The sequence below is a fragment of the Cryptomeria japonica genome, chromosome 9 (genome assembly GCF_030272615.1).
Source record: "Cryptomeria japonica chromosome 9, Sugi_1.0, whole genome shotgun sequence".
Lineage (NCBI taxonomy): Eukaryota > Viridiplantae > Streptophyta > Pinopsida > Cupressales > Cupressaceae > Cryptomeria > Cryptomeria japonica.
Genome location: NC_081413.1, coordinates 506,480,966 through 506,505,066, shown reverse-complemented (window position 1 = coordinate 506,505,066; position 24,101 = coordinate 506,480,966). Strand labels below are relative to the sequence as shown.

Sequence of the window (24,101 nt, the reverse complement as noted above, 5' to 3'; positions counted from 1 at the left end):
ACCTCTCACACTTAAAGCGAAATGTTGGGGAATGTGATGCAACTATGTCTTTATCTGATGCCGCTAAAACACAAATTGTATCAAAGGACCAAAAAAATATGTTTCTTTGAGCCATTATTAAATGTCTTTGACAAAATGGCCTTTTTATGCAACAGAATGCGATCAAGAATGTAAAAATGTGAACATCTTTTTCTTGTAAAAGAATCTTCCACACTCAGAAATGAGACACACAACAGGAAACTAGTTTAACATTCATTTGAATGAATCGCCACAATTCTTTTCAATTTATTCAAACATTCACGAATCCATTTTTAATGATAAGGTGCCTGAATTTATTTTTAATAATAAAGTGAAGAAAAGATATTTTTAGGAGGCATATCAAACAGTTATGGTATGGGTACATTTGGACTCACTTTTAATAATAATGTGCATAAATCTGTTTTTAATAATAAAATAAAGAACATATCAAATAATTATGGTATGGGTACACATGAATCTATTTTTAATAACAAAGTGCATAAAAAGTTTTTTCAAGGACATACCAAATAATTATGGTATTGATCTGAACCTATTTTTAATAAAAACGTATAAACTCATTTTAATAACAAAGTAAAGGAAAAATCTTTTGAGGGCTGTACCAAATAGTTATAATATGAACATATTTGAACCCATTTTTAATAACAAAGTGTAGAAATCCATTTTTAATAACAAAACGAAGAAAAAGTTCTTGGAGGGGGCATACCAAATAATTATGGTATGGACACATCTGAACCCACTTCTAAGAACAAAACATATGAATCCATTTTTTAATAACAAAGTGAAGAAAAAGTCCCAAAGGACATAACAAGTAGATATGGTATGGGCATATTTGAGACTATTTTTAATAACAAAGTGAAGAAAAAGCCTTTTGAGAGGGCATAACAAATAGTTATACCTAGTATAGGCACATCTAAATCTATTTTTAACAATAAAGTGCATAAATCTATTTTTAACAACAAAGAGAAGCAAAAACCTTTCATGTGGACATACCAAAAAGTTAAAGTTATGATATGGGCACATCTGAACTCATTTTCCATAACAAAATGCACAAACCCATTTTATTAACAAAGTAAAGAAAAAATCCAAAAATCCAACATATTTTTAATAATTAAGTGGAAAAAAACACTTTGACAAAACATTCTAAATGATTATGGTATGAAGACATCTATAACACGGCAGATACTTATGCTTATTAACTATCAAAATGGAATGAATGAATGAATGAATGGAGATTTTTAATGACTCTAGAAGAGTAGTTTATAAGACCAGAACTGATAACAAAACAATGACCATAAAAGAATCCCAACCAACAAAATCCAGAAGCAAACATCAAGCGGCCACTAATCCTTAATTGATCAAATTTCTCCACCCCTAAATTTTGACCATGTAATTAATCAGAGCACTGTATAGATTAATCATGCTGCGGATCCTTTCCTTTATTACGCTTGGGAGGCTTGGGAAGTAGGCCACGCTTCACCACTTTTCTCTGCAATCAAAACACAAAATATTATACATTAAAAATTGAATCCAACTCTTGTACGATCCTTGCAAATTTGCAATAGTTTGTCGTGAAAAAAAGAGAATCACTTAGTAGAGAAAAAGGCTATATATATTTAAGAAAAATGAAAAAGCTTAACTATAAATCAAGACAGATTTTTTACAAATATGGCAGAAACATGTCTATTAGTAAATTCCCATATTATTTGATGCCTAAAAAGGTTAAACATGGATCTTCCTGTCTTACATTGAAGTCCATAACTCCGTTGATATCAGGGGTAGGCCGAGCAGCTAGGGCAAGGGAGAATAAAAGTAACCAGAAAAACACAGCTACTAGCATAAGGAAAGCAGAGACAGCCTTCATTATTATTTTCTTAGGCGATGAAGATTTTCGCGGCCGAGATCTAGAGGAGAAAAGATTAATTCCCTGAGATTGCCGTTGGGGAGATTCAATCGGCGCGTTTTTCCGGTTGGAAAACCAAGGGAATCCGGAGAGAAAAAAAAAATGCTTTGAATTTTGTTTCGCAACTAAAAGGGATTTCAAAATAAAAAATTTCTGGAACTAGGGTTTGCAGCTTTGTATAGCAAGAAAGAAAAAGAAACTCTATAATAAAGCGCTCCAATTCTTTGCTTTCTCCCAGTCACACACAGCAAGATCTTTCTGGTTACTCAACGGCTACAAGATATTGTAAATTGAACAATCTCAAGGAGATCTTTCTGGTAAATTGAACATTCTGCAACATAAAAGCACATGATGTGGAGTTTTATAGAGATCGCGTTGTGGATTACCGCGTGAAATTATAAGGATGAATCTGATCATTCTTTGCAAATTAAAAACTGATTTAAAGAATCGTTGAAAAAAACGAGTGAGGATCGAAGAAAACAAGTTTCCGACCACAACGTGTACGAAACAGATGATTCTGGAACATTACATTATAAGGATGAGTTTCATACCTACTAGAACGTGTATGAAGGATGATTCTGGAACATTAAATGTCTATGTAGTATATAGGATATGTAGTATATAGGATGTACTTTTGACTATGATTATTAATTAATTAAAAATAAGAGTTCATTGTATTCAAAGGCGTTGGAAGGAACTCACATGAATTGTTATTAATGCTAAAAAAATGGATCCATGATGTATTGAGACTAGAGGATTTGCTAAATCTCTTTATAGTGGTAAGTGTAAGTGTTTGCACTATTTTTGACCTTTAGTTCCCTACTCTTTTGTTTCACACTTGAAAACGCTAAACATTAATTTGAAAGATGAAGTTATGATTTCATGTTTTCATTGTTCTTCTTGCTTCAACATTCAACTGCCTGCACATTTTGAGGCTTAAATAGTCTTTTACAAGTTAATGTGTTGTTTGTTGTTTTTCTTAGTGCCTATAGATCATAAATTGGTATAGGTTGAGTATTTCTACCATTATGTCGGTGTACAAGCCTTTGTTCGTTAACAAGCCTCCTTTGGTTTAAAAGCGTGAACACTTTTTGGATTGTTCATGTTGTCAAGTGAGCACATATACTCTATCGACTTCAATTCTTGTTGTGGTCTCATAAGAATTCTGCATGCATTCCCCTACCAATTGTAAGCAATTCAATGCGACTAAAATCATACCTGCTTTCTATCCAACTCATTAAAAAATGATCTTCTTTGTACAATAATTTTGTTTAGGATCTTTAATACTTTGATCTAAATTATCCATCTTAGCAAACCTTAGATTTGTATTGCTCATTTCTTCATAATCCAGTTCTCTTGGGACATAATATTTTCTATGTGTTTTCTTTGTAATTGCCCTACCCTCTTTCAATTCCTTTGCCCAAAATTACACTGAATAGTTTGTGATTTTGTATTGATTTGAAGTTTTAATCTTACGTAACAAATTTGGTTACCAAACAAAGAAAAAATGTTTAATCTTCTGCTTTATTAAATACAATGGCATGAAATTAAAAAAAAAAAACAATGCAATGTAATCTGTTGCTTCCATTAAACATAGGCCACAAACTACCAAATTGCATATTGTACAAAATACTAGGAAGCAATCCCTAAAGTGGAGTTACAGATGTACTAGGCCTTAATTTTCAATGGAAAACTATTTGAAATTTAGAAGCTGGATGAAAGTATCATGCAAAAGGAGTTACATATTGTCTGATTTAGTTACTAGCTTATATATATTTAATAATATATATAGAATAAGCCGAGAGATATCCTTCCCGAGGTACATATTTTTTATTAATTTATCAACATTAAAGTGCAATAGGTGCCTTGAGAAGGATATCTCTTGGCTTATTCTATATATATTATTAAATATATATATAAGCTAGTAGCAGTCGCAACGTTTAATCGAAGACATGACATAAAATAATTTCAACTTCTATATTTTGGATTGGTACACTGTCAGATTTAGGATCCATTTGGTTCAATTCTAGATTTAGAATTATAGCTAGATTGGGATCAAAATGGTAGCCCTAATTCAATAAGGATTAGGGTTCATTTTGGTTTACTATTAGGGTTAGGATTTGATTCGGTTCAAAATAGTAGGCCTAATTCAATAAGGATTAGGGTTCATTTTGGTTTACTATTAGGGTTAGGATTTGATTTGGTTCAAAATAGTAGGCCTGATTCAATAAGGATTAGAGTTCATTTTGGTTTGCTATTAGGGTTAGGATTTGATTTGGTTCAAAATAGTAGGCCTAATTCAATAAGGAATAGGGTTCATTTTGGTTTTCTATTAGGGTTCTAGGGTTTAATTTGGTTTAGAGTTAGAGTTCAATTAATTCGGTTAATTCTAAGAGTTAGTGTAGTTTAATTTAGTGACCAAATTTCGAGGTGATAAAAAGAATTTATAGATAGTTAGGGTTTACATCATTTTAAGGGTTAAGTTAATTGTTAGGGTTTGGATTTACATCATGATTAGGGTTAGGGTTAAGGTTGTGGTTAGGATTAGGATTTACGATTATGGTTAGTTTTATGTCTAGGGTTAGGGTTTATGTCACTGGGTTAGGGTTATAATTAGGATTACAGTTAGGGTTTACATCATTGTTAGGATTAGGTTAATGGTTAGGGTTTGGATTTGCATCATGGTTAGGGTTATCGTTAAGTGTAAGATTGTGGTTAGGCTTAATATTTAGAATTATTATTAGGGTTATGTCTAGTGTTAGGGTTTATATCATAGGGTTAGGGTTAGGGTTAAGGGTTAGGATTATAGATAGATTTTACATCATTTTTAGGGTTAGGTTAATGGTTAGGGTCAAGGTCACAGTTAGGGTTAGGGTTAAGATTTTGTTTAGGCTTAGGATTTATGGTTATGGTTAGGATTATGTGTAGGGTTAGGGTTTAAGTCATAGGGTCAAAATTAGGGTTAAGGGTTAGAGTTAGGGTTATAGTTATGGTTTGCATCACTTTTAGGGTTAGGTTAATGGTTAGGGTTTGCATTTACATCATGGTTAGGGTTAAGGTTAAGGTTAGGGTTAAGATTATGGTTACACTTAGGATTTAGGGTTATGGTTAGGATTATTCCTAGGATTAAGGTTAAGGGTTAGGGTTAGGATTATGGTTAGGGTTTACATCATTGTTAGGATTAAGTTAATGTCTAGAGTTTGGATTTACATCATGGTTAGGGTTAGGGTTTATATTGGGGGGTTGGGGTTAGGGTTAAGGGTTAAGGTTTATATGGGAGGGTTAGGGTTAGGATTGCAATTATTGTTAGGATAAAGTAGGGTTTATTTTTATCTAATGTGTAATTACGTTTGTGGTTAGTCTTCAACTTGTTTTGGTTTAGAGTTTGATTTGGTTCAGGTTTATGGGTTAGGGTTAAAAATTAAATTCATTTTAGGGCTTTCGATAAGTTTCAAATTTGGTTTCAACTTTAATTTAGTATTAAGGTTGGGGTTGAATTTGGTTTGGAGTTAGGTTTGAATTTGGTTTCATGCCCACTTAGGTTTAGGGTTAGGGTTTAATTTTGTTTCAGGATAGGGTTCAATTTGGTTGAATATTATAGTTAGGGTTCATACATTTAGAGTCAAATTTGGTTAAAACTGGGTTCTAAAGTTTAATTTAGTGTAATGTTAATTTAGATTTAGGGATAAACAACTGAATGAGCATTGCAATATATACCAAATGAACAAATGATATACATAAAAAAATAATAAACAACTGAATGAACATTGCAATATATCATATGAACCAAATGATAAACATAAAAAAATAATAAACAATTGAATGAACATTGCAATATATACCTATAAAAGTTGGACAAAACCCTATTATCAGAAGCATTATTTCAAAACATTAAATTTCATGCACACAACAGCCTAAGCTCTAATGTCACATTAGTCATCCAAATAACTTTACTATATGATTTCAGCTATGCAACAAATGAACCCTAGAATCAATTGCCAAGAAAACTATATAATATAATAATAAAAAGCAAGTGAGGACATCTTTGATTGGCTTGGAAGTTGGATGCTTCCCCTACACGCTTAACATAACACAGGGGGTGTGGTTTCCAGCTCCCACACTATGTGGGTTAGGAGTTAGGTTTGAATTTGGGTTGTTATTAGGGTTAGTGTTGAATTTGGTTTGGAGTTAGGTTTGAATTTGGTTTCATGTCCACTTAGGTTTAGGGTTAGGGTTTAATTTTGTTTCAGGCTAGGGTTCAATTTGGTTGAATATTATAGTTAGGGTTTGAACATACATTTAGAGTCAAATTTGGTTAAATATTTAATTAAGCTATTTTTTAAGGTTTAATTTAGTGTAATGTTCATTTAGCTTTAGGGATAAGGTTCAATTTGGTTGGATCTGGTTTGGTTTAGGTTTTAATTTGGGTTCATATCAAATTAGGTTTGGGGTTGGTTAAGGTTTAATTTGGTAGTGTTAAGGTTAGGATATGTACAATAGGGTTTATTTTGGTTTTATGTTTAATTAGTTTTAGGGTTAGGCTTCAACTTGGTTTAGATCTAGAGTTCAATTTGGTTTGGTCTTTTGGTTAGGGTTACAATTAAATTCTTTTTAGGGTTACAATTAAGTTTCAAATTTGGTTTCAACTTTAGTTTAGTGTTAGGACCTCAAGGTTGAATTTAGTTTGGGGTTATTCAATCAAAATGATTTTTAAGTTTAGGGTTTAATTATGATTATTGCTAAATTAGGTTTAGAGAAAGGATTGAATTTAGTTTAGTGTTAGGGTTTGGGTTCAACGTTGTTTAGTATTAGGGTTAGGGTTCAATTAGGTTTATGATCTTGCTTCAATCTGCTTTAGTGTTAGGGTTAGGATTTGATTTAGTTTAAGGTTATGATTTAGTTCAATTATATTTATAGTTTGGGTTTGATTTGATTTAGTGAACATAGAGCTAGGATTCAATTTCAAGTGTCAAGCTTAAAGTGCAATAGGTCTTAAGAAGGATATCTCTTGGCTTATTATATATGTATTATTAAATATATATAAGCTACGATTTAGGGTTTAATAAAACTTAAGATTAATGTTCAATTAGGGTTAGGGTTATGATATAAGAATGGTTAGGGTTTAATTAGTTTTAGGGATAAGTTAGGGTTAGATGTAGGGTTCATTTGGGGTTAGGGTTACAAATAGTACTTTGTACGAGTTAGGTTAGGGTTTAATAAGGGTTATAGGAAAAATATTTGATTTTTGGCTAGGGTTAAAAAAAGGTTAGAGTTATAATTCAATTAGCATTATGGTTCAAGCATAGTTAGGGCTAATGTTAAGGTTAGCTAAGGATTGGGGTTCAATTAGTTCTAGTTATAATTGGGGTTAGGGTTACAATTATGATTACTATTATTTTGAGAATTGAAGTTAGGAAAAGGGTTATAATATAATAATTGTTAAAATAAGTAGTCTTTCATAATGTCAGTGTTGATTTTAGAATTAAGAATAGATTTATTATGTTTTATGCTAACCTTTATAATTTATTTATTTTTCATTTGAACTATCTAAAAAGTTCCTAAAATTTTGCATCCTCTTTTTATGGTTAGGGTATGATAAAAAAATTAATTATCGAATGGAGTGAAACTGTCTCGTAATCGTTTTGAAAACCAAATCTATTAATCTATCAATTATTTTACATTCTATATTAATTAATTATTATTTTAAGCCTTAAATAATTGAAAACCAAATGACCGTCAAAATAATTGAAAACCAATGGTGAAGAGAAGGACATCTCTTTTGAGTTACAGTGGTCCAAATAAAACATGGCAGTCGATGGGATCGGCGTTTTCTGATGTCCACCATGTTTGGTTAGTCTCAAATCATATACATTAAGCAACATATTCAGCTTAGAAAATGACAATCAATTCTGAATGTTTAACACTTTTAAGTTTAGAAATCAAAATTTAATGTGTGTGATTTAAGACATCCAATCAATCATACATTATATTGTAAAAGAAACAGAGTCTGTTATCAATTCCACCATACCCAAGTCCAAATGTTGAAGCATAAATTTGCTGCCATTATAAAAGCTTCTCGACTTAACAAACGATGTATAATTATATACTTGTATTATAAATAATTAAATTGCTAAGAATATAAATATTCATTTTTTCTGCAAAGTACCATTACACCTAAATTGATGCAAGTGCGTGCTAGTTTTTACTACTAGTTATGCAAGTCAGGTAGATTGAATCATTCGGTTTGGGCAATGAACATATAAGATTTAAACAAGATAGAGCGTAAGAAACAAAAAAATAAGGATTACTTGGATATAATTGCAGAAGCTATTGCTGCAAAATTCAAATCCTCCTATGGTTATTTATAAAGAGGGGGAAACAAAACTAAAATATATTCATCATAGATCTACGGTTGTCCCAGAACTGAGGTGACCTATTTTTGCAAATCTACGGTTGTCCCGGTGTGTATCGGTGTTCCCTAACATGGCAAGAAGTTACATGTGTCGTTGGATAATTCACAGTTGTCCTGGAGTGTATCAATGGAAGGCGATTGAACGGTTCGTTTGATAATTCATTAAAATTTGTGCGGTGGATGTTTATCCCTGTTATTATTCGTTGACATGTGTAACTTATTTTGCCATATTTTAGGTTTTATTTTTGACTCACACGACACTGGGTGTTTTACCACTGTTATCCACTAACATGTATAACTTCTTGTCATGTTTTTGCATTCCATGCGATTTTAAAAACACATAAATGTGGGAGGTTATCAATAGGCTCTTGCTTTACTGGTGAAGTTGAATGGCTCTAAATGAGCCCACTAGGGATCAAGTCTTGCTGAGTGCAAGACTCCGACTGACATCATGAGGGATGAGGTTGAAATCGTGCTCCGGGCGAATTTGGCGGAATGGATACCCCTCAGTCCTTGGCTCTTAGCCGAAGATGTTCAGCCTATTGGCTCGTGCCCTCGTATCGGCTCATGGGCTTCATGCCCTTGTTGGGCTGTCGTGCTCGTAGGTCTGGACCTCCATAAAAAAAGAACAAAAAAACGTGGAGGTTCACATAGTCTTTCAAAATATCAACAATTATAGTCACTATTGAAAACGGTGACCTTTCCATGGTTGTCTTAAGAAAGTATACCTACTTGTGTATAGGAAAATTAATCATGCTTGGGCCGTGTACTATAAATATCTTGCAAGTCCAATTGGTTTGTTTTTTAAAAGTCTACATTTTGTAAACTATAAGGCCATCTCCTACCATTATTTTTATGCCGAGAGGCATCTACAATGACATCAAGATGTCCTTAAACAAAAATCTATTTTTGAAACAATTTGACATTCAAATGATAGGTAAATGCATGAAATATGCCATGTTTCAGCTTTTGTGGAGGTGGTATTTTATTACTCCAAATAAAATAGAACCCTCGCCACTTGTCTCCACCTATATTCACAACTTTTTGCATGTAGGACTTTAAATGATTTGTATTCTTGGTGTTTTGTATTTTAGAAGAACATTTATTTTACAGATGATTCTCTTCGATTATAAGATCTCTTGACTTATTTTACATATATTTTTTAAAATATAGGTATACTCTAGTTTTAAATACATTGAAATGGAAAGTTTCATATTATGCATCTAACAACTTCATTGATAATATACTAGCAATCACATCTCGGTGTGAAATGGGTATGTCGAAGAGGTGTGAAAGGTCAATTAGAAAAAAATTAGTCTATTTTTTACATACATTTGTGTATTACACGAGGTTAATTGGTAGGTCATTTATCCAACAATGTTTGTGCAACAAAGGTTCCAATGGAGAAGTGATAGCTTCAAATCAACTATGCATCCACTTATAGGGTTCCAACCATGACTAAACAAAAACCTTTGAATTAGGAAGATAATTATGCTTCATTACCAATGGGCTCATGAAATTTTTGGAATATGAAAAGAGAGAGAGAGAGAGAGAGAGAGGTTGGGTGAAATAGAGATATAAAGAGGGGGAAAATGAGAGGGGGAGATAGAGAGGTAGAAAGATAAAGATATAGGAAGTGATATATGAAGAGGTTTAGAGAGGAATTTTTATAGAGAGAGAGAGAGGGTAGGAGAGATAGAGTAAATAAGAGAGATACAAATGATGTGATATAGATAGAGAGGGAGAGGGAGAAATGAGAATATAGAGATAGAGAGGGAGAAACAATGAGTGTGTGAATGAGAGAGAGATATAGAGACAAAGATAGGGGGGATATATATAGGTATCCATGTCTCGAATAATTATATATACATATCTCTTTTCTCTATTTATGAATACTAATAACTATATATTTATAGCTATCTTATAAGTATATAACTAATTATTCATGTAATAAGGAGGGAATAGTTATATGTACTTATATATTGTAATTAAAATATATTATATGTGTTGCTCAATATATTAATATAACTATGACTTTAATAACTTATTTATGTAACTATATTTTTATATGCTTTGAATATCCTAGAATTTAAAATTATAATCAAATATACTTTAATACACCTATAAGGATGGAGAAATATGATAGGTTAAATATTTTTCCTATCTCCATCAGGATATATTCATGTTGTACCTATCATGACATTTATAAGTATTATATAAGTCCCTTATATGTGTGTATGTGTCTATATATGTGTGTGTACATATACATATACATATATATATATATATATATATATATATATATATATATATATATATATATATATATAGATGTACGTATGTATGTATGTATGTATGTATGTATGTATATATATATATAAATATGTATATATCTATGTATATATATATATATATACATATATACTATAATTATATATATTGTAGCATCATAAATTGTACATTCACTCTCCTGGCACCTATTTTAGTCTCTCCCTTTCCTCTATGCATTATAGGATCTTTATTGATTTAAATTAATATTTGAATTAATATTAATATTATGAGTCTTATTCCACTTTATTACATTAATTCTAGGCATTCCCTTTATTACTTTAATCCTGATTTAATCCTAATCTTTCCCTAATTTCAACTCTCAAACCATATTTCGCATATCTAAACATCTTGGTTTGAGCCACCGAGTTGGATTTAGCATTAGAATCACACTATCTAGCATCCCTAGAAAATAAAAAATAAGTTGGTCGAACCAAGTAATATACTACCTGGTCTTGAACATTTTTTCTTGAATTTCAAGAGCTTAATAAGACAGTCTTATCCTATCCAAATACTGCTTCATGCGAAAATATATCAATTCTAAGTTGGCCTACAAGTGTTTTAATATGAAAAACCCTATATAAGGGATCCCTCTCAATTCATTTTCACAATCTAATCATATGCCAACTTTATCATCAATTCAAGAGCAATTCTTCTTCTTCAGAGCATATCTGATTCAAGGAGTAGCAAACTACATCAAGACATCTTCCATTTATGCTTCAATTATGATTTTATGATGGATTTTATGTGATTTATCATGTTATTGAATCAACACATGGAGGACTTATTATAAGAGCATTGCATCACCTATTGAAGGTATAGTCATCTACATTCAAACATTTCAGCCTTGCCCTCTAAAGGCAAGCTTTTCTAATTTAGTTCAAATTCAATTTCTATTTCAATTAGGGTTAGTTCCAAACTTGGGATTTGACCTAAGGCAAACCCTTATCCACAACCCCCTTTCTTTCCTCTTGTGTGCAACTATAGGTACTCAATCGAGCCGAGAAGACCATAACAACATCAGGATCTAGAAACAATGCATCCAACCAAATTTTAGCATAAAGTGCCTAGACCAGGGTGTTTTAGGGTGCCATGGTCTAGGATTAGGGCGTTTTGGAGCACCATCGTCCTCACATAATAGTTTCAATTTTGATAGTTATCTCACGAATTGTATCAAGATTTTGACTTCTCGACCAAGGTGTTGGGCGCCTTGGTCCTCTCATTTTAGCCCCAAATTTCAATTACAAGTGCATAATCAGATTCTCCTTTCATTCCTTTACTTGTTGTGAAGTTTTTATTTCATTAATAGTTAGCATAATCAGTCCAATTTCCTAATTCATGCATGTACCTTCTTACTTTGGATTTGACATTCAATTTACATCTTTTCAATTACATTTTCAACTCAAACAAAAGGGGAATATGATGGCAATCAACATTCAACCCTCTTCTTATTAAAATTGAGGTTGGATCTATTGAGTTCATCCTCCTTAATGTGATGCATGTGAAAGTTATATATATACCCACTCTCTCTCTCTCTCTCTCTCTCTCTCTCTCTCTCTCTCTCTCTCTCTCTCCTAGTACCTATTTTAGTATTTCCCTTTCCTCTATGCATTATGGGACCTTTATTTCTTTAAATTAATATTATGAATCTTATTCCACTTTATTACATCATCACATTCTTATTTGGGCCCTTAATTCTAGGCATGCCCTTTATTATTTTAATCCTAATTTAATCCTAATCTTTCCCTAATTTTAATTCTCAAAGCACGTTTCACATATCTACACATCTTGGTTTGAGCCACCTAGCTAGATTTAGCATTAGAATCATGCTATCTCACACCCCTAGAAAATCATTAAAAAGTTGGTCAGACTAGATAGTATACAATTTGGTTCCAAACTTTTTCCCCTGAAATTCGAGAGCTTAATAAGGCGGTCTTACCCTATCCAAATCTTGCTTCATGCGAAAATATATCAATGGTAAGTCGGCCTAAAGGTGATTTTAATTATGAAAAATCCCTATATAAGGCATCCCTCTCAATTCATTTTCATAATCTAATCATATGCCAACTTTATCATCAATTCAAGAGCAATTCTTCTTCTTGAAGAGAAGATTTGATTCAAGGAGCAACAAACTACATCAAGACATCTTCCATTTATGCTTCAATTATGATTTCATGGTGGAATTTATGTGATTTATTATGTTATTGCATCAACACATGAAGGAATTGCATCTACAAATTGGACAGGTGTCTCCCGGACTACATCAGGATTCTGAATTTCAAACCAAGGCATTGGGTGCCTTGGTCCTCTTAGTTTAGCCCCAAATTTCAATTGCAGGTGCATAATAAAATTCTCCTTCCTTTTCTATAATTGTTGTGAATTTTTTGTTTCATTACCAGTTATCATAATCTATCCAATTTGCTAGTTCATGCATGTACCTTCTTACATTAAATTTGGCATTCAATTTCAATTACATTTTCACCTCAAACAAAATGGGAATAGGAATACAATCTACATTCAACCCTCTTATTATTAAAATTGAGGTTGGATATATTAAGTTCATCCTCCTTTTAATGTGATGCATATGAAAGCTAGGTTATTTCCTAGTTTACAAAGTATAACTTATGAAACCCTAACTTTATATCCATTAAATTTTGGTGAACTTGACATTGTAACACTTGCATATTTCTGATTTTTAGTTTTACATCTAATATTTGTATCATTTTTTAGATTAAGGTGCATTATTTCATGGTTTATATACTTGCATTAGTAAAAAAATCATAAAAATTGCACATTATTCTCTCTTTTTTTTCATGCATTTTGCATATGTTATCATTTGAAAAAAGTAAATTGTTGTAATTTTGGTTTCATTTAGCTAGTTGATGATGCATTTATTTCATAGATGTGATAATGGATTAGCCTCCCTTGTTTCACTCTATCCCTCTCCTAAGGATCCTCCTACCCATGAGGACATTTTAGTGCAAAAAGAGAACAATTACACTTCTTTCAAAACTCTCCCTTCTATAGATTAAGTTTTGAGGAATAATGTTGATCTTTCTCCTAAAATGTTCCTCTTCCATGAGAGTATCTTAGAAAAAGAGGATGATATCATAAACATCTTCTTTGATGTTACTTTACCTTCCATACATGGTACCTCTCCTAGAGAAGAGGTGTTGATGGACATTGATTTATCCCCTCCCAAATTCGGTCCTACCAATGAAGGCACATTGGTGCAAAAAGAGGTTATGAACAATTCTTACAAAACTCTCCCTTCTAAGGATGAAGATTTGAAGAATGATGTTCATCTTTCTCCTAACATGTACCTCCCCCATGAGGATCATTTGGTGCAAGTGGATGATATTGTCACTACCTTTCCTAGTGATACCATTCCCCCTTTTCATTTTAATGAATATCCCTTTAGAGATGAAGCATTAATGAGTTATGTTTGTCCTTCTCCTAAATCTTATCTTACCCATAAAGATACCTTGGATCAAGAGGATGAAATCATTAGAAATTACTTAGTTCTCTCTCTTCTAAAGATGTATCTTTGGAGAATAAAGAGCTTAATCAAGTCAATACCATTCATGTTTCAACGTAAAGAGCTTAAACAACCAAGCAAGGCATTATGCTAAGAAATATACAGTTTGAATAAAAAAATATGGTACAAGGAGGGTGTGATGTATACCCCCCCTTAAGATGTCAACATAGGGTATGTTGATTTCTTGAGGAAAATAGAAACAAGGATACACACCTTCATCAGCAAGGAGATATCCTTTAGGTAATAATATACATAAATCCAAGCTAAAGAGGCATGAATATTTATAAGCAAGAAAAAGACAGTTGTAAAAGAGATATCTTGCAACAAGTGTAAAACGATTCTTTGGAGGAGGAGGAAGAGATATTTGGTCAAAGACATCTATCTCCAAGAGGAGATTTTGAAAAAAGGTAACATCATTGACCAAAAGAAAGGAAGGAGAACAAGAATTCACACCTTCCTCCTATTTCTAGGTAAAGGGATTCTTGATGAAGGATAACATACTTTTGAACCTAAGCAAGGGGTTCATTTATAATAGACATACATCATCAAGTGAAGAAGAGGTTGTACTTGAGGAGTCACACTCCTTCCATAAGAGATAATCCTCAAGCAACAAACAACTTCACACGAGAAATAACATTGTATCATAAGAAAACACTGCTCATCCTAGGAAAAGTGGATCCCGAGAAAGGATATGAGATAGAAGATAGAATTAATGCCCTCACGCATAGTGATAAAGAGAAGGGTTACTCTCCTTCTAAAGAGATATTATACATAAAATATGTACCATTTCAAGCAAAGAATGGGTCCTAAGCAAGGAACACTCATGTACTTGCATGAAGGAAAATTCAATACAAGAAAATACATCAAGTTACGAAAAATACAACTTAAAGGAAGAGGGTTGAAAAAGAGAGAGAATTGAATGGGTATGTGCACAAAGATGGTGGTTAGAAAAGTGGACACCACCCAAAAAAAACATGAAAAAACAAGCAGCACATATGCGGTTATAAAATTTGAAATCACTGCATACGCGCTTAGGTCCGTTGTTCCCGAGCCTAAAAAAGGTAACGTGTGCACACTACTTTTAGGAAAGTGAGCTAGTATGCGCTAATTTTAGGGAAGGGAGCGCGTACGTGCTAATAAGCCCTAAAGGACCGTGTACACGGTACCTGTCAAAAAAAGTTAAAAAAAAAAACTGGGTCTTATTTTCCCGTGACAGTCACATTTTTTTCCCCATTTCCTCCGCCAAACCGCAAATGGGGTGCCTCATTTCTCCTCCAAACACTATGGATCAAGGTTAGTTTTTGTTAATTTTTATCTTTCTTTCTCGTTTGTTCAATTTGTTTTATGTTTTGAATTTAATTTCGTTAATTTTGATTAGGTTTTTCATTTTTTGTTTCAAAAACCAGATTTTGATAATCCACAACAAGAACAACAAAATGCACCTCCTGAAAACCCACAAGATACACCCCCAATTCCTCCTTTTGACTGCACACCTGAAACATAGGAGCAATTAATTAATCAGTTAGGGCAAAATACATCTAAAATAAATAGATTGATTGATAAATTGAAAACATCTGAACTTGAGCATCATAAATCCCCCACCACTAGCCTAAAAACATTATCTATTGGTTTCATAGTTGTTTCCACACAAATTATAAAATGGGGAAACTTTAGGGATAGGTGTCATCAATAATATGCTAATGGGTTATCATACGAGGGAGTGAAAAACAAAAATATTAGCAAACAACAAACATGTGCCCTTTTTGTTGATCCTAAAACTGGTCAGTCGTTACCTCTTAATGCAAAGAGGTTTCCCATACATTGGTGTACCAATGTGCAGATGAAGAATCTTTTTTGGTAGAGGTGGTGGATGGTCTTTGATGATCCACCTTGTAATAATTATTAGGTGCCATTGTATTTTTTGAGAAAAGTATACTGTGAGTTTGTGCTCAATGTGCGACCAAACTATTTTGACATGAGAGAGTTCCATGGTAGAGGTGGCGGCTCTACCCAAGATAGACCTGGAGCCCGTAGGCGAGTATCTCCGAAGAGTCGTTGCCCCCTAGCACCCAAACCCAAGGTGCATCAGGCTATCCCAGTAGAGCTGAAAGAGTCGATGGAGCTACAGATTATTTAGGTGGCCACAACATTGACTGGTGCCATCATCCAGCATGGGATGTTGTTAGCACACCCTATTGTATTGGATGATGAGCCATTAGTTGCTCTAGGTGGCAATAGAGAGCCCATTCAGCATATGTGTGTCAATTGCTCATGGATATGCGTAGGGATAGATGATGCAACTGGTGTAGATGGATCCACATATCATCCGTGCATGATTTGCGGGAGTGGATGTCAGACCCGCACGGCTGAGGATTTCGTGCTGACAGATGAGTTGATGGACATGGTGTTTTCCCATCAACAACAGACACGGGTGTGTTTATTTGAATTCATAGAATTTTATTTATTAGTCACTTTAAATTTGTAATTACATAAATGAATTTTCATTTATACATTGATTTAAATTGAGACAAATAATATGCAATTTCAGGATGCAGTAGTAGTATCCCATACTCCTCCCGCAGTTACTACAGCTGCAACTTCGATGCCTATGGTATAAATTTTGTAACATGTTAAAATATAATAGTACACTTTGAATTTAAAAATATTACAAGATATACTAACTATCTTTAATGCTTGGTCTAATTTTTAGTTTGTAGGTGTTGACAAGGGACCAAATGTCCCAGATTGATGACATCAGGCTCTCAGCGATCGATTTTGGCCTACAAGGTTATACGGTATCATATTTTGTACAACCCTTTTTATGTATTGTTTTGATGGAATATGCAAGTCATTTCATTTTAGATTTTTTAAATTATTTTTAATATATTATCTGTACTAATATCTCATGTTAATTTTTTTTTTTTAGGGTACCCCCTCCGCGTCTAGGCTTCATCCTAAGAAAAAGAATTCCTCGGAGACGCCAAAACGTGGGAAGAAGGTAATTGGACACATTTTTAGTTGTACAATTGTTTGGAAATGTTGAAATAAAGTATTAGTTGGGGTTTGTAGATTGATTAGTGTTTTTTGTCTATTTTACATGTACAACAACCATTGAGCTATGCGGATTTGTTGAATGCACCTGATTCGCCTGTGGATCAGGAGAGGGTGGAGGTATGTATCTCTACTTTATTTTCTTGATTTCATGATTATATGCATGTGTACATGTGAACTTGTGATATATTATAATCTTATAATTTTTTCATACAGGAAATATCCATAGCTGCTTCATCAATGGCGAGCCCTCCTCTGTGCACTAGAGAAGCATCTCAGGATCCGGTACAATTTTGTTTGATATATTACATTAATTTTTTTAAACCTACAATAATTATCATTATATTAATTGTATTTAATCTTTGATCATTTTTTGTATAGGTAATAGCGACAGTTTCTCCATTGATGGTGAGCCATCCTCGGTCCATTGGGGAAGCATCTCAGGCGCCGGTATGTCATTGTTCTCTATATTATATCTTTTAAGTGTTTTTGATGTATTTATGTTAGTACATTATATTAATTATACATTTAATCTACAATAGACCCCTTCGCGGTATGACCATAACGTGGATCCTTTTAAGTATGTCTTCAAGAAAACTCCTAAGAATGACAAGGAGAGGAGAGCGAAGATATTAGCTCCTAAACTAGCCGATGAGGTAATCTACATTTCAATTGCAAAGGAATTATAGTTAAATGCATAGTTATGTTGTTAATTATGAACTATTTTCTACAAAAGAATTCTAACTTGGCTTTTGAATTGTGGTTTTGCAGCCGTCTACAGAGCTGCATACTGCATTGAAGAGGCTTGATTTTGATGATCCACCACAAGTTTAGGCTCATATAGTGTTAGTTTTGGTCATAGAATGACCAATACATGTAGATATATTCTAAATTTTATTGTATATCGATTTGGACATGGCATATGCCACATTTTTGTAATACTTGTATTGACTTAGCAGACATGCCTTTTTTTGATATATATAAATGTTGATATTCGATCCAATAAATGTGTATTGAGTTCATTATTGTGTATTCGTTGTATTTTGTGGCTATCCTTTTATAAAGTTAATTGATCATTTTCCTATGTAATCAACAATATGAATATAAACAACAAAAATCTATGATATAAAACATTGCAATCGTGGAATATGATTTGTTAAAATTTCTAAAATGTTGAATTAACCCTACAAAACTCCTTGTATTCAGTTCATTATTATGTATTTGTTGTATTTAGTGGCTGCCCTTTTATAAATTTAAATGAATATTTGCCTATGTAATCAACAATATGAATAGAAACTGAAGAGGGAAAAATAGATTTGAAAGGTAAACTGATCAAAACACAATGAAATAAACATGCAGAATGCTAAAATATCATAAAAAGACCATTTCACCTTGCTATTTTACCTTCTTCTTAGGATTGAGCTTGATGAAGTGAAGGCGCCCCTTGATAATGCTCCACTTGATGTGCTCCTTTGATTGCTGGATGTGGATGACTCTCCAATATTGTGCACAAATGATAAGGATGAGATGATCAAGTTGCCAAGATGATTTCCTGGGCTCAAAAGGGCAGCATAAGCTTACTGAATTTCAAGATGTTTTGAATGAAGTGATGGAACCCTATTTTATAGGAAGAGGAGAGGAAAACGGATGGCTAGGATGAATTCGAGATGAAGGGCTAAGATTTACTTGTGAGGTCACACAAGGTCCAAGAGAGGGTGTGGAGACCAAGAAATATGCCTTAAAGGCATTTCATATCTCCACACTCTACAAGATGCATTGGAGGAATTAAAAATTCTCCAAAAATGGATATTATGGGGATTAGAAGAATAAAAAGGAATTAAAAATTCCTTGGGAGAGGGAAATGCCTAGAGGAATGTAAGATTTCGAAAATCTTACATTCATCTAGAAAAAGAGCATTTAAAGCTAGTGGCTGGATGAAAGGACAAAGAGTTGACTTTGTGGCTAATCATGATGATTAGCCATTAACGACTCATTAGGAGGGGAATTAGAGGAAATGTTAGGTGGGATTTATATTTGTAGGAGAATTTGACTAAAAGAATAATGTTAAGTGAGTTTAGGGAGTTTCTAGAAGAATTTATTAGGTTAATGATGAATTAAGAAGATGATTTGTAGGAATCATGTAGGTTAACTAATTAATTGAAATTAATTAGCTAAGAGGAAGATTTGTGAGGATTTGATTTTTTAGAAGAATAAAGAAAGGGATTGATTTATTAAATAAATCAATCATATGCTATAGTGACAATATTAATTATATTTAATTAATATTGAGAAGAATTTTAATTAACATAATTAATTAATTAATTATGTGAGGAATTAAAAAATAATTAAAATAATTATTTTTAAGTGTCTACATTTTGCCCCTCTTTGAAGCGAGGTGTGATGACGCATTGATTCAAAGAATGATCTTGTTTTGATGTTGATATTGGTTTGATAGGATGCCCCGGCTCTTGATTTATAAATTACGGTATGGTGATGCCCCCTCGGGAGATCAATTGAGGTATTTGATATTTGGAGTTTTGAGAAATTGATATCTTGATAGATTTGATTTGATTCGATTGATAAGATCTAGATTCAGTCTGGTTTCAAGAAGAATTCATCCTGTATAAGACAAAGATGATCAAAGTGTCTGGTTTCAGGAAGGATTCATCCTGTATAAGACATGATTGATCACAACGTCTGGTTTCAGAAAGGATTCATCCTGTATAAGACATGATAAGAGCGTCTGGTTTCAGGAAGGATTCATCCTGTATAAGACATGATCAGATCACAACGTCTGGTTTCAGGAAGGATTCATCCTGTATAAGACATGATTAGAATCAGAATTGATTATGTGAAGAAAAAAATAAAAAATAAAATAAAAAATAGAGGAAGAAAAATTAGGGTGGAAGGGATAAATGAGGAAGATATATGAAGTAGTCGTGAGGTATTTGGAGAGAAGAATAAGAGATGCGAGACCGCGGAGGAAAATGGGGGCAATTGAGAACTCCATGAGATTATTGAGTTTAGGATTTGATGGAGTGATGGTGAGATTTTGTGCACAACAAATGTGGAGAGCCAACCTAGTTTGATGTTGCCCTGAGTGACTTGCACCACTGCTTATAGAAATCAGGATGCCATGAGAAACCCAAGGCGTGGACTGACTCTGTAGACAAACGGGAATTTATTGCACACAACAATGCAAGTGTTAAGAAACATTAATACAAAGTTGTGGGTTTGTGCAAGGAAACCCTCAAACACACCGATACCTCTTGTATACGAGAAGGTAAGTGTTGATAAACACTAGTACTAGGTCGCTGGTTTATACAAGAAGAATCCAAAACATGCCATACTATGAAATATGCCCCAGTATGCACCTATCATAACATACCTGGATATGGAAGGACCCAGGCAGTCGTAAATAGTGGCATTTGTAGGGCAAAAGATGCAAGCCTATATGAAAAAAATCTAACAAAATCTAACAAGTCTCTTCCTTGCGACCAAATGATACCTCTTGCCAAGAGTAGAACTAGGATGGACTTGGGATTGTTTCTCAAGACTTCTTGAAGCTTATACAGAGGCATGAAAGCTCAGTTTCACTGGGACATTTCTTGTTCATGACTTAGGCGAAGACTCATCATCATACGCATGTTTTATTGGGAGGCAGAAAAGAAGGAATGTTGTGCATGGGTGGGCTGGATGGCAGATGATTTGTAGTATCGACCTGATAGACAGTGGATCCGGTTATTTACCTTGGCACCCGCACAAAGGTTTTCACCAAGATACTTGCCCATAGCGCCATGAATTGTTTTTCTTTCTTTTTTTTTTTTTTTTTTTTTTTTCTTCTTTAATTTTTTTGTATCATAAGGTGCCTGTTTGCCAGGTTTGCACCAAAGTGACCATTTTTTCAGGATCTTTATTTATTTATTTATTTGACAATTTAAGACTTTCTGAGGACTAAGCATAAAACCTTTTGAGGTGCATGATATTCATCAGATCATCCAAAGGATTGCCTTCAGGAGTAGCCAACTGATAAGCTCCTGATCCATATTTTGTTGTGATTACATATGGTCCAAGCCAGTTAGGCTCGAACTTGCCTTTCTTTTCTCGTTCTTGTAGATTTTTCTGATTCTCCATGAGGACAAGATCACCAACTTGGAATTCTCGGGTTCTGACTTTTTTATGATAACTCATGCGCAGACAGTTTTGATATACCCGGAGATGATTCAAGGCCTTGAGGTGCCTTTCATCTAACAATTCTAGCTCTTGTAAGCGGGCAATTCTGTATTCTTCCTCTGGTAGGATGTTTTGCAGTGATACCCTTAGAGAGGGGATCTCGATCTCAAGGGGAAGGATAGCTTCAGAACCAAATACTAGGGAATAAGGAGTGGCGCCCGTGGGGGTGCGGTAGGCCCACAATGCAGGATGGATTTGGAGGTGCCAATCACGGCCCGCTTCATTGACTATCTTTTTGAGGATTTTTATTAGGGTTTTATTAGAAGCCTCAGCTTGGCCATTGCCTTGGGGATAATATGGAGTGGAGAAGCGGTGTTGGATGTTGAATTTTTGGCAGAGTTCTTTGACATCTTGGTTTTTAAATTGTTTACCATTATCTGTGATGATAACTTTTGGGATGCCATATCGGCAGATTAGGTAATTCAAGATGAATTTGGATATTTGCTTGCCGGTGGTGAAAGTAAGAGGGATAGCCTCTACCCACTTGGTGAAGTATTCGATGGCGGTGATAATGAATTTATGTCCGTTGGAAGATGAAGAGTGGATTTTACCAATGAGATCGAGCCCCCACTGCGAGAAGGGCCATGGTGTAATGAATGGCTGCAATTCTTGTGACGGTGCATGAATCTTGTCACCATGTTGCTGGCAAGGGATGCATTTCTTCACAAAGTTGTATGCATCTTCTTCCATTTTAGGCCAATAGTATCCTGTTCTCAAAATTTTTTTAGCCAATGTGAGTCCACTTGAGTGTGCCCCACAGATGCCCTCATGTACTTCGCGTAATGCCCATTCGGCTTCTTGTTTATCTAAACACCTTAGGAGGGAACCATCAAAATGCCTTCTGAACAAGGTGTCTGCAAGGATGGTGTAACGGGCACATCGGCGGATGAAAGTTTGCTGTTGGGTTTTGGTGAGATGTGGGGGAATGGTGTTGTCTTTGAGGAAAGCGAAGGTTTCTTGGTACCAAGGGGACTCTGGACCAACGAGAACACACACCATTTCAGATTCTGGTAGGTCATATGCCAGTATAAACAATTGCTTGACCAAGAACTCGCACTTCTGACTATGTGCTGGCATTTGAAGGAGGGAGCCAATGGTGGCCATTGCATCTGCAGCCCTATTGTTTGTTCATGGGATTTGATCAAACTTAATTGCCGTGAAATGTTGCTTAAGATCTTCAACCATGGTATGGTAGGGAAGGAGTTTATCATCTTTTGTCTGGTATTCATCATTGACTCATTTTATGACGAGCTGGGAATCACCATAGACTTGTAATTCCTTTATTTTCCAATGGATAGCCAAGCGTAAACCTGTGATGAGGGCCTCGTATTCTGCTATGTTATTAGTACATGCAAAGGCTATCTTGTATGATTTGGGGATGCCATCTCCTTGAGGTGTGACCAATAATATTCCTGCCCTCGATCCATTTTGAGTGTAGGAGCCATCAAAATACAATTTCCATGTGGAGGATGTGGTAACAGTCATAATGAACTCATCTGGTAATTCTGTGAGAAGAGGATGGTCGCCTGGAAGTGGAGCTTCAGCCAGTTGATCTACAATGACTTGTCCCTTGATTGCCTTTCTATCCACATATTCAATGTCAAACTCGCTTAAGAGCATGACCCATTTAGCCGTTCTGCCAATGAGAGCAACTTTTGACAGGAGATATTTAAGTGGATCAATTTTAGCAATTAATTTTGTCTTGTTGTTTAGCATATAGTGTCGTAGTTTCTGTGTGCTAAATACTAATGCCAAACATGCTCTTTCAATGGGGGTGTAGTTGAGTTCATATCCTATTAATGTCCGACTGATGTAGTAAATGGCGTGTTCCTTCCCTTGATCATCTGTTTGCACCAGCAATGCCCCCAATGCCATTGTAGTAGCACATATGTACAAAATGAGGGGTTTTCCAGGGGTAGGTGGCATCAAAATTGGAGGTGATGCTAGATATTCTTTTAATTTTTCAAAGGCCTTTTGATAGAGGCAATCCCATTTGAATTTTGTGTCTTTTCGTAACAAATGTGCAAATGGATGGCACTTGTCGGCTAGCTGTGAAATGAAACGCCTGACAGACTGGAGTTTTCCCTGGAGACTGCATAGTTGTCTGAGAGTTTTTGGCAGAGGCATTTCCATAATAGCTTTTAATTTTGCGGGATCAACCTCAATGCCTCTACGGGAAACAATGAATCCTAGTAGTTTTCCCGATGTGACACCAAACACACACTTTTTAGGATTTAGGCGCAGCTTGTATTTTTCCAATCTTTTGAAGATCTGTTTTAGAATAGGGATGTGCTCTTGTCTTGTCTTGGATTTGCCTAGTAGATCATCCACATAGTCCTCCATAATTTTGTGCAAGAGGTCATGAAAAATTGTTGTCATTGCCCGTTGATATGTAGCTCTAGCATTTTTAAGGCCAAAAGGCATGACCCGATAACAGAAAGTACCTCATGGTGTTGTGAATGCGGTTTTAGGCTGATCCTCATCTGCTATCCTGATTTGGTTGTATCCAGAAAACCCATCCATTAGCGATAGCATTTCATGTCCTGCTGTAAGATCCACAATCATATCTATGTTTGGAAGTAGGAAATCGTCTTTAGGAC

At 34.3% G+C, this 24,101-nt stretch overlaps 1 long non-coding RNA gene across 1 annotated transcript; it reads right to left on the bottom strand.

Annotated features, from left to right (window-relative positions):
- Nucleotides 1–1,114: 1,114 nt before the first annotated feature.
- LOC131858224 (uncharacterized) lies at nucleotides 1,115–2,321 on the bottom strand. Its single transcript, XR_009358971.1, has 2 exons — nucleotides 1,784–2,321; nucleotides 1,115–1,525 (listed from the first exon to the last, which is right to left on the bottom strand). It is a non-coding gene; the product is annotated as an uncharacterized LOC131858224 (long non-coding RNA).
- Between the last annotated feature and the right edge of the window lie 21,780 nt (nucleotides 2,322–24,101).